The 16,198-nt window shown below is 36.5% G+C and overlaps 1 protein-coding gene across 5 annotated transcripts in view; it reads right to left on the minus strand.

Annotated features, from left to right (window-relative positions):
• The window catches only part of LOC138974336 (mitochondrial import receptor subunit TOM70-like), a 554,410-nt gene that overhangs the window by 90,183 nt on the left and 448,029 nt on the right, over positions 1-16,198 (minus strand). The window lies entirely within an intron of this gene.

The following is a 16,198-nucleotide window of genomic DNA, read 5'->3' on the forward strand; positions in this document are numbered from 1 at the left end:
ATTTACTATATTATGTGTGTGTTCTACAGCGCGCGCGCATGGGTGTGTGTGTGTGCGTGTGTGTGTGGGCGCATGACTTTGGAACAATTCCATGGAATGTTATAAGCTGTTTGGCGCAAATTCATAATGTCCTATGAAACTTTCTGAAAGCGGTCAAATGTCCTATTGATGCTGAAGAACTCAGGACATTTGTCCTATAGGTATGAATTTGTAGCAACATCCCTGTGCTATTGAAGCAACTGTAAATGTTTCATCAAGACTGCCTGTCCATGATTTCATCAATGTTGAACACTCTTTTTCACAGAAAGACAGACGAAAGCGACGCCGTGTTTCCAAAACTAAAACTACAAATGTTTCTCTTGACAGTGCCAACTCGCATGTCCATGATTTCATCAATGTTGAACACTGGTATTTTTCACAGAAATGGATGGCGCAGACTAACATGAACATGTGCTAGAAAAATAATGTAAAATGTTTAAATATAATCTAATGTCAGTTGTGGGCAAACACTTAACCAAAGTTAAAACGTGACCTCAAAAATGGGGTAATATAATTATATGCAAAAACTTAAAAAATATATCAATATGTGATGTCATGTTAAAGCTGTCTGCAAGCAGATTTCTACACCTTCTCGTGTCATGGCCTATCCGATTCCTTATATCTCAAAGTGTCTTCCACTTAATTTTCAGCCCCCTAGAGCAAGTCATTTGGCTGCAATCAAAGGAAACAACAAAAGCAACGAAAAAGTTTTTATTTTACTGCGTTTTAGTGAAACATGCAGCCAATAAACACATATTCACTTGCAAAATTATACAACAAACTGTATCAATACATGTTTGTCACATTGCATTCCAAAAAAATTATCTACGATACCAAACCTAGAAAATAAACTGTACTTACATGTATGCGCGTCTATCTAACCGCACCTGGGATAACTGCAGTGAGTCGTCAAAAATAGTGTTTTTTCTGTGCGTTTTTTGCAAATAATGCAATAACAGCACAAACATTTGCTTGCAGAATTAAACAACAAATTTCACTGATAGTGATACATGTTAGTCATTTTGCATCCAAAAAGAATGATCTACGACTCCAAACTTTGAAATATAAACTGCACTTATATTAAAATATTCTGTCAACACGTACTTCAGTTTAAGGCCTAAGTACTTAAGCATTTAGGGTCGAATCTACTTCCACTATATTCGAAAGGGTGTGCTTGCCAGCTTCTTTAATGCAAAAAATTGAAAATATTATTCATGACGTTGCATTAAAAAAAAAAAAAAAGCTTTCAGATCTTAGAATGTCACTTCATGTTTAGACAAAAACTTCAAATTGTTAAAACATGTCATTTTGGGGGGGGGGGGGGGGGGTAAAAACTTAAAAAATACTGAAATTTCATGTTGCAAATGCCTTAGTGGGCAAAAACTAAAAAATGTTAACTGAATACAACTTAAAGAAAAGAATGATCTACGACTCCAAACTTTGAAATATAAACTGCACTTATATTAAAATATTCTATCAACCCATACTTAAGTTTAAGGCCTAAGTACTTAAGCATTTAGGGTCGAAACTACTTCCGCTATATTCGAAAGGGTGTGCTTGCCAGCTTCTTTAACAAAAATATTCATTTTGTCAAAATAACATGGACGCCTGTTCATTTTGAATGAACATTTTTCTTGTTTGGTAATGTGGAGAAGATAAGGTACATGTCACTAGAATGAGAAGAATTTTCTCAAATCGAGAGAAGGGGCACAGCCTCGCTGTGGCAAAAGGCGTAAGAATACACTCTCTGGAAAAGGGTTAGTGCGCATTGCCATTAGCCAATCAACTGTTTCACGTCAGTCATGTGACACCAGTATTTTCTGACAATTATTATTATCATTCAAATCAATTAAGAGAGATACAGAAACAGTAGTCAGACAGAGACTCAGAGAGAGAGAGAGAGAGAGAGAGAGAGAGAGAGAGAGAGAGAGAGAGAGAGAGAGAGAGAGAGAGAGAGAGAGAGAGCAAACAACTCTGCCAAGCTTATTAAACTACGTAACATAGATAGCCTCCCTTGGATCTGAGGCTGTCCTTTTCATCCTTGCTTTACAGTTATTCGACGATGGGTATCAGATTTGGTTTGAATATAATCTGGGTAAAGGTTCTCTATCGTCATGCAGTATCATTGTTTTACGTGCTGTTGCCTTTGTTGCTGTTGTTGTTGAAAATTATGTGGTTTTTGGTGTTTTTTTTTAAATCTATTTGTTTAGCTTTGCAGCCTTCGCGAATTGCTTTTTTTTTTGGTTACAGAGCAAGCTCAAGCTTCTACATGTACAACATAAAAAAGAAATAATAAAATAAATTGAAGTGAAAACCAATCAATCAATCCATGAAATGCTGTTTTTCGTGAAAAAAAAGAAATTTGAAAGAGAATGTTGTGTGTTAGAATGACAGAGACATCGAGCAAGAGAAGGAACACTTCAGCAACAAGTATGTTTCGGTTAAAAACGTTGTATACTGTATGTGGTTTATGTGTTTGAGCTGCTGTAATGGACTTGCGCTGCATTACTCCCTGAAGATTGTATTGTTATTTAATGAATTATTCATTTATTTATCTATTTACTGATGTAATTCCTGGTTGATTCTGGCATCGAATGACTTTTTCTTGGATCAGACTCAGTTGTCGTGTTACTATTTGCTGTGCGGGTCTGGACTCTCCTTCACACACTTAACTACACACTGACACCCACTATCGCACTCTGTAACACACTTCACCATTGAGAAAACACTGGATCAGTCTCTCTCTCTCTCTCTCTATAACATTGACATTATTATTATCAATCAATCACTTCCCTCCTTGTGACAATGCTGATAGCTGAGCTATTTTTGTGTGAGAAATAATACGTACATCACTGCTTATTATCATATGGTTTGTTATCAATGTAATCAAAAGGATCTGATTACATTTTTTTAATGCATCATTATGATTATGTGACAGTGTTGCTGCTACTTCTGAATTTATGGATCAACGAAGTGCTGACATTGCAATTATCTGTGAAATGAACGGCTAATTATCTAATTCTGCATCATTTGAAAAAAAAATGATGAGTGAAACTGAACTGATGTGTGGAATAAGAGGTCTTTATTTGCACCCTTGTGTCCGTTATGGTGTATATTATTGGTCATTGAGTGTATGATAAGATTGATTTGCTGACATTATTCAGTTTGATTATTATGAATTTCGAATTGTGACAATGCTCATGGCTGAGCTATCTTTTTTTGTGAGAACAAAATACGTACACTTCCTCTGTTTATCATATGATTGTTAACAATGTAATCAAAAGGAGTTGATTACATTTGTAAGTGCATCAATATGATTATATGACGGTGTTGCTGCTATTTCTGAATTTAAGGATCAACGGATTCCTGACATTGTAATTCTCTTTAAATGTAGTAGCAATTTATTTAATTCTTCATCAATTGTCAGTGAACTTATGAGTTCAACTGAATTGATGTGTTGACTAAGTGGTGTTTATCTTCACCTTGTGTATGTGGTGGTATATATAGATTTGGAAATATAGTGTCTGACAATATTGGGTTGCTGACATCATTCAGTTTTATTATTACGAATTTGGAATTGTTAGTATAACATTTATAATTATTGTTATTATATACCTGTATTCTTTTTTTTCTTCAAATTGCAAGCAACTTTTCAACAGGCTTGCATAGTCTGTGAAAAAGTAGTTACTTTTCATTACTTGCTTTTCGTCATTATTTAAAAAATAAAAAAGGAAAAGAACAAAGCTGTGGAATTATAAACATACCATGACTTCAACTAAAACATCTTGGCCGAATAAGGAAGGGCTTCGCATTGGACACCTGAATATTAATCATTTATATAACAAAATGACTGATGTTTCAAATGTGCTTTTTAATTCTGGAAAAAGTTTTCATATGTTTGGTTTTTCTGAATCCAGACTATCAGATAATGTGTTAGACTCTGACATCATTGTTCCAGGATATACTCTTATTCGTAATGATCCTGTTAAAACGAATGAAACAGGCATTACTGTTTACATAAGTGAATCAGTTACATATAAACGACTAGCTCATCTTGAGGTTCATGGAGTTGAATCAATATGGATTGAAGTTAAATTGAAAAGATCTCCGCCCTTACTATTAGGATTTATTTATAGAAACCCTTCTGAAAGAGTAAATTGGGCAGATAACTTTACTATTATGATGGACTCTGCAACACTGGATTCAAAAGAAATCTTGCTCTTAGGAGATTTTAATATTGATTTAATGAAGCCACATAAAAATTGGAATAATACAATTAATAGCTTTGATTTGCAACAAATGGTTCAGTTACCCACTAGGGTCATGGCTGTTTCTAAAACTCTTATTGATCATATTTATGTGTCAGAAAAACAAAATATTATTGAAACATGCGTTCCTATTTTATCTTGCAGTGATCATTATCCAGTTTGTCTTACCTGGTCAAGGAAAGGTATTAAAATCCCTAAAGCTGGACATAAAACTGTAACTTATCGTCGTTTCTCGCGTTTTAATAAAAATGATTTTCTCTCTGATTTAATTCACAGTCCTCTTTCTGAAGTCTATAGCTTTCAGAATCCTGATAAAGCTTTGGAGCATTGGTATAATATTTTTATTTCTATTTATGATAAACATGCACCATTAATTACGCACAGAGTTAGACATATTGAGAAACCAAAGTGGCTTGATCAAGAAACAGAAGATGCTGCAAACCACAGGGATTATTTGAAAGCAAAGGGTGATTTTGAAGGATATAAACGGCAAAGAAATAATGTAAGTTCCCTAAAAAGAACTAAAAAGAAAAACTATTTCACTGAACTAGTGTCATCTAAACAAGATTCAAAATCAATTTGGAAAGCCATTAATTTATTAACAAACAAGCGTTCTAATTCACACCCAACTGCCATGAAAAACATTTCTGCTGATAAACTTAATTTACATTTTTCTACAGTGGGAGAAAAAGTTATTCCTATTGATAGAACACAAGAAAATGATTTAAATACCTTAATAGATCATTGCAAATCCAAGAGAATAGAGGCAGAAATGCCGCTACAACACATGACTGTGTCTGAAGTTTACTTTGCACTTGTTCATCTCAAACAAACAGGAACCCGGGGTGTAGATAGAATAGACAGTAAAATATTGAAAATAGCTGCTCCTGTAATAACAGACACCTTGACATACATTTACAACTTATGCATTACCACTTCTTATTTTCCAACAGCATTTAAGCAAGCTAAGGTAATCCCTCTGTTTAAATCAGGTGATCCTTCTGATCCTTCTAATTACAGGCCTATTTCAATCCTGTCACCACTTTCAAAACCCTTGGAAAAACATATATATAAACATGCCTTAGCACATTTTGATAAAAACAATTTATTCCATCCAAAACAATCTGGTTTTCGCAAAAAGCACTCATGTCATACAGCTCTTATAAATCTAATTGATCAATGGCTAACCAACATAAATTCTAACAAATTTTCTGCAGCACTGTTTGTTGATTTTGCAAAGGCGTTCGATGTTATTGATCATTCTCTTCTCATTAGGAAATTGTCAATATATGGCATGCAATGCACCACCATTAATATTCTTAAATCTTTTCTTTTAAATAGAAAACAAATTACATTTACTAATGCATCATATTCAAATGAAAGTACTTTGAAATATGGGGTCCCACAGGGATCTGTTTTAGGCCCATTATTGTTCTCCATTTATGTCAATGATTTACCACTGTACATAGATAATAACTGTGAGTTGTTTGCAGATGACACTACTATTCATTCTAGTCACCATTCCATAAATTATTTATCAAAAACTCTACAAGAAAGCATTGATGCACTCCTGAATTGGTCAGAGTTAAACCATATGTCTCTTAACCATACTAAAACAAAATTTATGCTAATAACCACAAGACAGAAACGACAAAATCTATTATCGAGCATTCCACCTCTTTATATTAAAAATCAAGTATTGGAAGAAGTGTCTCACCACAAAGTCCTTGGTGTAAAGATTGATAATAATTTATCATGGCATGATCACATTGATTACATCTGTAAGATTGCTTCCCAAAAAATATATCAGTTATCAAAAATAAAACATTTCTTGAATCTCCACTCGCGAAAGATTTTTTTTTACAATCACATCTTGTCAAATATTGATTATGCATCCACTGTGTGGGATTGTGCAAGTGCTAATGTTTTGAAACCTTTAGCCAGTCTTCACAGAAGAGCAGTTAAGCTTATTATGCTAAAAAATCACACTCCTTCAGAATCTGATTATACAAATTTGCAAGTATTACCATTTCAAAAAAGGTTAATGTATAATAAAGGTGTTATAATGCATAAAGTGATGTCAGGATATGCACCGGAGACATTACGTGATAATTTTATTTTGAACTATAACAGACTAAAAATCATCACACCGACTCCACGTATTGACCTTTTCAAATCAAGCCTTCTATATTCAGGTGCGGTCCTATGGAACTCACTTCCTATTTTTCTTAAGCATAAAACAAACACAGACAGCTTCAAAAAAAATTATATGTCGCACATAATGCAACTAAACATGTGCTGAATGGTTCAACAATTCATTTAAAATGTATGTGCATGTTAAACTAAATTATAATAATATGCAGATCTAAATTAAGATATGTTAAAAATTGACATATTTATTATTGGAAATTGTACTTAAAATGCAGCATGACAAATGTATATCTGTATATATATATAATGTATTATAAGTTTGATGTGATAGTTATTTGATTATATTGTTTTCTGTTCTTGTTGACCCTATATTAGGGCGAGGGCTGGATGTAAAAAAGCAATATTCTTGCTTATCTATTACCCTCGATAATAAAGATTTTGTCTTGTCTTGTCTTGTCTCTCTCTCTCTCTCTCTCTCTCTCTCTCTCTCTCTCTCTCTCTCTCTCTCTCTCTCTCTCTCTCTCTTTCTCTCTTAGAGAACAATTTATCCCATTTAAATATATAAAAACCCAAGTCTCTTTCGACTTAGCTTGCTCTTAGTCTCGCCGCAAGAAACTGTTGTCAGAAATGTGCCCCTGTAATACTATTATTTTGTTTAAAGCCTTTAAATTAAGAGAAGTTGTAACCTCTCAGGTAAGTGCCGTGTAGTGTATGTTTCAATCTATAGTATTAAATTAAGCGAAGTTGTAACCTCTCAGGTAAGTGCCGTGTAGTGTATGTTTCAATCTATAGTATTAAATTAAGAGAAGTTGTAACCTCTCAGGTAAGTGCCGTGTAGCGTATGTTTCAATCTATAGTATTAAATTAAGCTTAAGAGAAGTTGTAACCTCTCAGGTAAGTGCCGTGTAGTGTATGTTTCAATCTATAGTATTAAATTAAGAGAAGTTGTAACCTCTCAGGTAAGTGCCGTGTAATGTATGTTTCAATCTATAGTATTAAATTAAGAGACGTTGTAACCTCTTAGGTAAGTGCCGTGTAGTGTATGTTTCAATCTATAGTATTAAATTAAGAGAAGTTGTAATCTCTTAGGTAAGTGCCGTGTAATGTATGTTTCAATCTATATTATTAAATTAAGAGAAGTTGTAACCTCTTAGGTAAGTGCCGTGTAATGTATGTTTCAATCTATAGTGTTAAATTAAGAGAAGTTGTAACCTCTCAGGTAAGTGCCGTGTAATGTATGTTTCAATCTATAGCATTAAATTAAGAGAAGTTGTAACCTCTCAGGTAAGTGCCGTGTAATGTATGTTTCAATCTATAGTATTAAATTAAGAGAAGTTGTAACCTCTCAGGTAAGTGCCGTGTAATGTATGTTTCAATCTATAGCATTAAATTAAGAGAAGTTGTAACCTCTCAGGCAAGTGCCGTGTAGTGTATGTTTCAATCTATAGTATTAAATTAAGAGAAGTTGTAACCTCTCAGGTAAGTGCCGTGTAGTGTATGTTTCAATCTATAGTATTAAATTAAGAGAAGTTGTAACCTCTCAGGTAAGTGCCGTGTAGTGTATGTTTCAATCTATAGTATTAAATTAAGAGAAGTTGTAACCTCTCAGGTAAGTGCCGTGTAGTGTATGTTTCAATCTATAGTATTGTGCGATGGTCATGTTGTTCCTCTTTTGCCCTGTGGAGCTCAATGACAGGGTGGTCCAAACATACCGCCCTATTTTCTTTTTTATCTCATTTTTGAATGCGAAGAGAGATTTAGAAAATGTCTTCACCAAACAATAGCAGAATGTTGGGAAATGATGTCTTGCGAATTTGGTAGAAATTGGTTTATATTAAGTAGTTGATAATCTGCTCTATCCACGGTCCTCTTCGTAGAAGAACTGCTGCAACACGAACGTTGAAATTGTCCATGACTCGTCCAATCATGTCAGCTGTCAGCTGGTATGCGCCTAATGTCCCTTCTGATGTTGTCCTACAGAGCTCCCAGGGTCTGGGGATTGTTGCCGTAGACTCTGTCCTGGGTACCCCCACAGAAAGTAGTCGGGTGGGTTGACATCGGGAGAGTAGGGTGGCCAAGGGATATCAGTGCGTCGTGAAATGAGCCTATCGCCAGGGAAGAGGCGGCTGGATATAGAATAAGTGAATGTGTTGCTGTAAGTTTATTCTCACGTTATTTTGTTAGAATGAATGTGGATTGGATGTTTAAATAGTATGGTTTTAATTATAGTTAATATGTAAAGCGCGGAGAGCAAAGTTTACTGTGGTTCGCACTATAATTATAAGCTGTCATTATTAGTATTATTATATTATCAACTGCTACTGCTATTATCAACAGACCAATTCCTACCAAATTGCAAGACATAATTTCCCATCAGTCTGCTATTGTTTGGTAAAGAAATTTTCAAAATCCTTCTTTGCAGTCAAAAATGAGATCAAAAAGAAAATTGGGCGCTTTTTTTAGACAACCCTGTATATGCAATGTTAAACTTTTGTTCACACCCCTTCATATATAAGGGGCAATGGCCTAATTAATAAACTATCTGCGTCTGCGTCTTCGTCTACGTCACACACACACACACACACACACACACACACACACACACACACACACACACACACACACACACACACACACACACACACACACACACAAGTACACACACACACACACACACACACACACACACATATTCGTTTCATTGCATTTCGAAATGTGGAAATTCACTTTGCTTGCCCTGCAGTGGTTTGAGGTTTTGTCCTTGACTTTGTACACAGTATAGTATTAGGGAAAGTAAGCTTGAAACCTACTTTGTGTATCGTCCGTCTTTGAGTTACTGTGCTTGGATCGGACGGCGTGTCTGTTTCAAACTACGGTGTATCTCGCTCGTTTAGTCTTGCAATTGTTCATGTTTGATGCCTGACAGCCACCTAACTGTCAAAACTGTCATTTATGATACATGTTCAAGTATAAATGTGCCACTGGTGGCGAGAAAAAGTGACAATAACACTGTTGTGGTTAGTTAGCAATAGCACTGGCGTGCAAATGCAAAGTCATCTCTGTGTGTTGCCTCCCTTGCTGGCCTGTATGGAATGTCGCTGGTGCTGGTAATCACATTGATTCACGTCACATTTTGATCATCTTCAATGGAAATCTGGTAATACCTGACACATCTGCACCGAAATCATGTGTGAACATTATAATTATAGCTTACACGAGCACTCACACTGTGGGAATCTTCAACCGTTAAAAATGTATAGAGCCTGGTTGAAGTTATACATTTCCTTTCTGTCTTTGATTAGGTCCTTTACTATTCTGTTAATTTTGTACACGCAGAGTGACCCCCCCCCCCCCCCAAATGCAACCCTCACAAATGCTAATTACTTCTACATCTACACTTTATAGTTAAGGGTGTAGACTGCAGCCTGTGCACGACCTGTCCCCGAAGTGGCAATGATGTAGTCTGATAAGCCTCATTGATTGATTGATTGATTGATCGAATTACCCCAAAGGTAACACTGGAGGGCTTAAGTCGTGTAAGTCTGGCTAACGCTCAATTTCAAACCTCGGACTGTTGAGTCGATCCCCGAATTTGGCAACCTTTTTTGAAATTGCACAAAACTCAGACCATTTGATTAAATAAAACTATCACCTTGTGGAAGGGTCATGCATAATAGGCTGAAGTGGATGTCCCATTAATATGAAGTGACTTGGTCAACAGATGTAGAAGTTATTAACATTTTTGTGCGTTGCATATTTTTCGGGTCACCCTGTACTTGATTCATAATTTTCATAATAAACTGATACATACAAATCTAACTCATATTTGAATTAATCTGACTCGTATGGTGATTTGTATCGTGCCATTTTGATATACAAAGTGTTTATTACAGAGTACTATCTTCATCGAGAGACAATAAGCCACACTAGTTATCAGCACGAAAGCAAAGAGAGGTCTATATAGCGGTCCCTTCCCTTAAATTGGTTTGTCAAATCTACTGCAAAGACCTTGCAGTGCTTGAGCCTGCTGGTGAATGTTAGGTTTTGTCCGTGATTAAATGATCCAACAACTAACCTGTCTTTTCCTGTGAACCCTTCGGGCTGTGTCATGACATCGGTTACAAGAAAGTCAATGCTGAAATACAGGGCTTGTTGTCATGGTACCCCTCAAAATTGACGCAATAACCTCTCCTTTTGTTTACTGCTCATGCATGCGCTCCACACCTGCATCAGTAGAAATGACATAACACAAGAGATACGCAAGATAGCAAAACAAAACAACCTGTTCTGGATAAAGGATTAATGTGGAAATCTTCTCGATGTGAAAGTTGCCAAGTTGCGCCTATTCTGATTTTTTGTCGATTTTGTAATGAGTACCTGCAGTTTTAGTTAGGTCGATTTTGGGGGTACCCTTACTTCAGAGGCGGTCATGTGACATCTACATCAGAAATCTTTGATCCGGAAAGTATGTCAAATAGACAGGTAGAGGGCCTTTAATGGCATATAAAGTTCGAATGACATGACACTGGAATGAATGTTTTAGTTGGGGTAAGGGAAAGTCGCCAATCCTGGAACAGTCGGCCAACTTGGAACACCTCAATATGCGAATCAACAGGGAACAATCCATGAACAATTGTTGTGCAGAAATGTCTAGTGACATTCCTTGATATTATTCCAGCAAAACAAATGACTACCGCGGCAAAACAAAAAAATGGTACGTTATTTAAACTTTTCTTCCTTCTTCTTCTTATTTCTACGTCTACAATTTGTATTATTACTCTTTATGTTGATTGCTGTGATAAACCTTCATAGATTTGCAATAACTTGAACAGAAAAAAAGATTTGAAACGTCACGTGTATCCAACAGAAAAACGCGAAATCCATGCAGGTGCCATGCGGCAATGATGGAACACATAAGAGAGGCAAACATGGAACAGTGTTCCAGCTTTGCCGCATTCTGTTCCATCTTACCCTCATCAAACAATAAACAGAACACTGCTGTTTTATTCACGTATTCAATTCTCTTTTCGGTTTTGTAGTGTTTTTCCTTTCTATAAGTTTTATTGAATGATTGATTGATTTGTTTGACAGTATTATGAGACCCGAACGGCGGTGGTTACCAGAAGAAATGGGCTGCGCTTTGTCGGCAGTGAAAAACGGAGATATGGGTTTGGGTTGCGCATCAAGAGCATATGGTGTTACTGTTACAACTCTTAAAAAGTCATTTAGAAGGAAACAAACAAATTTGCAAAAGAAGAAGTAAAGTTCACAGGAAGACCTTCTACATTAACACCAGAGATAGAAGTAGAGGTTACATGTCGAGTCATGACCGCGAACTGGGACCATTATTTTTGATAATCCCTGAGACGAGGTATGTAACCTCTTTATTCCTCCTTTCTTCAGTTATTCAAAGAAAAGAGGAGTTTTTGTGCGAAAATTTGATCGAATCATATTCACCCAACCAGTCTACCTGCGCAGGCGATCGATTAATGCGCGGTTGTATAGTTCCGTGCAAATCATTTCATTCTGTTAACACTTCTTGTCAGTTTCCATGTTTTGAACTAAAATCAAGTACACAGTTATGTTGTCATTCTGCTGTGGCGGTAAAGGCAGATAGTGTGTGTTCTGTTCATGTTTTGGTATCGCTCAGGAAATGTTCTTTCATCGAATGTGACAAGCAGACGAAGTTTTACACCCGTGTTCCAACGTTAAAAACTGTATGAAGTTCAGTTTTCTGGGGCAAAATAGTGTATGAAACCGCTGCATGTTCTTTAAGTTGATTAAATGTTTGCAATTGATTGCGTGTGATCTGTTTATAAAATGAGATATTGTTGAAAACTGACCGTCGGATTGCAGTCTTGTCGATGCAGCCGAAATCTGGAAGGGGAACTACTCGTGTCGCTAGACAAAGTATGAGAGTTACTTTTCCTTGGAATCTTGCTAGCGATAAACGATTGTGCACGGCAGATCTGAATTCAGAAAACAACCAAACTCATGGATTTTATATTGAGATTCATGTGTTCAAGCCTGTAGTTGCTGGTTTGAATGCGGTATGGTTGTATTGTTTGCTCCAGAAATGTATATTTTGTACATTAGAGTGTTCTGAACTTTTGAGTCGCAAAAAGTAGATCCACAATGTGTACAGTCTCTACCCATGAGCTATCGAGGATTCAGGCCCGTTGTTGGGTAAGTGATTTTGGTTGTTGGGTAAGTTACCGAAAAATAACTAGCCCTACAAGTTTACATAGAGAAAGAAGCAGAGGGGGGGGGGGGGGGGGGGAATAACAAGAACTAATCAATAGCATTCTTGAAGCTGAAACAAATTTGCCAACGTCACCCCCATCGTTGTTTTGTACACTGTACATGGAGATTCTGGTCATTATGAGTGTTGTCAGCAACGCACAACCACAAGCTCGTCAAAGAGATCATCACGAAAAAACAATCTTCTCCTTATAAGCAAAAGCTGGAGATTTCACTTGCAAAAAGGCGTGCAGGTCAACAGAAAAGAGGCCGGAAAGAATGAAGCTACAACAGTCTTCTGCTCAGAGAAACAAGGGGGGAATATCTTCTGATCAGAGAAACAAGGGGGGAATATCTTCTGCTCAGAGAAACAAGGGGGGAATATCTTCTGATCAGAGAAACAAGGGGGGAATATCTTCTGATCAGAGAAACAAGGGGGGAATATCTTCTGATCAGAGGGAAAAAAGGAAAACATTCTCGACGATGCGTTCTATACCGGGGGAAAGCACTTGGTACTGCTTCATGTGTGGCACCAACTCCCCTGAGAACATGATACAGTGCCAGAGGTGCACACAGTGGGCACACGAGGACTGCGCTGACAGCAGCGGACAAAAGGACTTCGAAATATGTACTTAGCAATTTTTGTGTGTCTGCAAAATCAGTTCTTAAATCTGTTTTTAGTTATTTGCTTTGAGACTGTATGCGTAATGATTTTTACATTCAGTCAATTGCGAAATTTCGTGGTACTGCTTCATATGTGGCACCAACTCCCCTGAGCATATGTTATAGTGCCAGAAGTGCACACAGTAATCACACGATGACTGCGCTGACAGTAGAAGACAAAGGACATTGTCTGCAAAATCGGTTCTTTGCCTATTTTTTCCTCTCTTTTTTTTAAGGTTTTGTTTTTCAGTCCTTTTTAGACCTAGCCCTTATTTATCTTTTTGTTTTACATTTAAGGCTTAAATTGTTATCCGATTTGTTATTTCCTTGGTAAAAATCAAAATATGATGTTGAAAAAAAGACATTTACATAAAATGGCTTAATCAAAATGTTATGACGTATTTATTTATCATAATCTTGTGTGTGTGGCAATGTGTGCTTGTTTGTGTGTGAATGAGAGTGTATGGGTGTATATATGTGTGTGTGTGAGACAGAAAGAGAGTCAGGGTGTGTTTGTATGTGTTCCGAGTTTGACAACACAGTGTTCCACTTTACACACCCATGCGTCCAACCTGGAACAAATGCAGACATTTTTATAATGATCAGTCTGATGAGTTGCGTGACTTTTATTTTATTTTATGTGGTTCGTTTATTTACTGATAGAGTCTAGTATGTGACAATATAAAGAACGCTTTGCAATATCCATTTTTTTGTCTGGTACGGCTGTTTCTCCTTAACTGTTCCAGGTTTAGCGGCTTTCCCCTACAATGGGTACACAAAATACGTTTGCAGAATGTAGATGCATCTATATCTATATACGGCTTGTGTGTGTCTGTCTGTCTGTCTGTGTGTTTACGATTCACGGCCAAAGTGCTCGATGGATCTGCTTCAAATTTGGTGGGCATATTCAGGTAGACCCCAATCTGGTCGATGAAAATGTTCAACACGTGCTCTCAGCGCGCAGCGCTGAACCGATTTTGGTTTTTATGGTTTTTCTGTACATCCATTCCCCGTAACTCTTCCTTATCTTCTCCAGTGTTTTGCGCGTGTATCTCCCTTTCTTCGTGTGGCGTCAATCGCGGGTACCCGGAGAAGCCGGCGTACGGTGCGCAACTCACCCGGCGAAGCCGGGTATTCGGCTCTACTTCTTCCCGGCGAAGCCGGGTATTCATACTCCGTCTCGCGATCATCCCGGCGAAGCGGGTAATCATCTAGTATATATATATATATATATATATGGCACACGTATACACCTTGAGGCTGGTAGTTAAGTAATAACATGTTGAGTGTAATTCTATGTGTGTTAGATAACAGAGAGTGTAAAACATACCGTGCCTTGTTTGTCTTGAGGCTGACTTAGCACAATGTGTGTTTCTAGCTGATAATATAGGTACCAATTTTGTTTGTTGGAGAATTGAAGATTTTACCATGTCGGAATTTGAACACGCAATATTTGTTTCTATGACTGTGCTCATTTCTGCGTTATGTTTGTTTCTATGTGCTCATTTGTGCGTTATGTTTGTATCAATGTGCGACGCAGCAGGATTTCTATACTGTTGATTGTTGATTGTAACAGCAGGATTTCTATATTGTTGATTGTTGATTGTAACAGCAGGATTTCTATATTGTTGATTGTTGATTGTAACAGCAGGATTTCTATATTATTGATTGTTGATTGTAACAGCAGGATTTCTATATTGTTGATTGTTGATTGTAACAGCAGGATTTCTATAGTGTTGATTGTTGATTGTAACAGCAGGATTTCTATATTGTTGATTGTTGATTGTAACAGCAGGATTTCTATATTGTTGATTGTAACAGCAGGATTTCTATATTGTTGATTGTTGATTGTAACAGCAGGATTTCTATAGTGTTGATTGTTGATTGTAACAGCAGGATGTCTATATTGTTGATTGTTGATTGTAACAGCAGGATTTCTATAGTGTTGATTGTAACAGCAGGATTTCTATAGTGTTGATTGTTGATTGTAACAGCAGGATTTCTATATTGTTGATTGTTGATTGTAACAGCAGGATTTCTATAGTGTTGATTGTTGATTGTAACAGCAGGATTTCTATAGTGTTGATTGTTGATTGTAACAGCAGGATTTCTATAGTGTTGATTGTTGATTGTAACAGCAGGATTTCTATATTGTTGATTGTTGATTGTAACAGCAGGATGTCTATATTGTTGATTGTAACAGCAGGATGTCTATAGTGTTGATTGTAACAGCAGGATGTCTATATTGTTGATTGTAACAGCAGGATGTCTATATTGTTGATTGTAACAGCAGGATGTCTATATTGTTGATTGTAACAGCAGGATTTCTATAGTGTTGATTGTAACAGCAGGATGTCTATAGTGTTGATTGTTGATTGTAACAGCAGGATTTCTATAGTGTTGATTGTTGATTGTTGATTGTAACAGCAGGATTTCTATAGTGTTGATTGTTGATTGTTGATTGTAACAGCAGGATGTCTATAGTGTTGATTGTTGATTGTTGATTGTAACAGCAGGATTTCTATAGTGTTGATTGTTGATTGTAACAGCAGGATGTCTATAGTGTTGATTGTTGATTGTAACAGCAGGATGTCTATATTGTTGATTGTTGATTGTAACAGCAGGATTTCTATAGTGTTGATTGTTGATTGTAACAGCAGGATGTCTATAGTGTTGATTGTTGATTGTAACAGCAGGATGTCTATATTGTTGATTGTTGATTGTAACAGCAGGATTTCTATATTGTTGATTGTTGATTGTAACAGCAGGGTTTCTATAGTGTTGATTGTTGATTGTTGATTGTAACAGCAGGATTTCTATAGTGTTGATTGTTGATT

The sequence above is a fragment of the Littorina saxatilis genome, linkage group LG8 (genome assembly GCF_037325665.1).
Source record: "Littorina saxatilis isolate snail1 linkage group LG8, US_GU_Lsax_2.0, whole genome shotgun sequence".
Taxonomy (NCBI): domain Eukaryota; kingdom Metazoa; phylum Mollusca; class Gastropoda; order Littorinimorpha; family Littorinidae; genus Littorina; species Littorina saxatilis.